Here is an 883-nt window from a genome sequence, read left to right as displayed (position 1 = left end):
TAAAAAAATCTCTTCTGTTTTTTACTTTTAACTATTATCATTTCTAAAAGTATAAACAAATTATAATTTTTATATTCACAAACATTAAAATCTTTGTAATTATAAATATCTAATAAACATAATTATAAATCAAGTTTTTATCCAAAATATAATTATAAATATTGTCTCTAAAGCAAAATAAACATGATCCAAAACATAATTATAAATATTGTCTTCAAAGTAATATAAACATAATCTAAAACACTCAATTTTCATCTTCATACTCTTGTAAGTTGGGTTGGGAGAAGTTTGATTTTGGTAAAAAAATTACAAAAATACTCCATTAAAAAAAAAATAACCCTGACGGGGAAGCCTATCCCACCCCACCAAAGCCCGCAGTTTAAGCGGTACGAGTTAAGCGGGCTTTTGTTCTTTGGCGGTCTCAATTTTTCAGCCCGACTCACCTTTTTTGACGAGTTACGTGGGTCAGCCCGGTGGGTTTAGGCTCGTTTGCCATCTCTAACTACTTATAAGGATGTGGTTAACATTTTTAATTTTGTATGATATATTTTGTGCTAAGAAGCAACTTTTCTTTATGATAAAATGTGGCCATTGAAGCTAGCCACGAAAAAATGGAATAAAATAATTTGGGTTAGTCATAGAAATAGCGTAGCTAAATAACCCACCAACATTAGCCATGGAAAAAAATGTGACAAAAAATCCGTCTTGCCAATATTAGCCACATAAAAAAGTGTGGTAAAATTATACTTTTTATTTAGATTATTTTCATTTATCCACGCTTTGGAGTGTGGGTAATGATGTCAAAAACGTGGCTATTTAAATATCTCCATAGTTCACAAAACTATTGCTAACAGGCCAAAAACCGTGGTTAAATAAAAATGCA

The sequence above is a fragment of the Arachis ipaensis genome, chromosome B04, assembly GCF_000816755.2.
Source record: "Arachis ipaensis cultivar K30076 chromosome B04, Araip1.1, whole genome shotgun sequence".
NCBI classification, from domain to species: Eukaryota; Viridiplantae; Streptophyta; class Magnoliopsida; order Fabales; family Fabaceae; genus Arachis; species Arachis ipaensis.
This window is presented reverse-complemented; position numbering follows the sequence as displayed.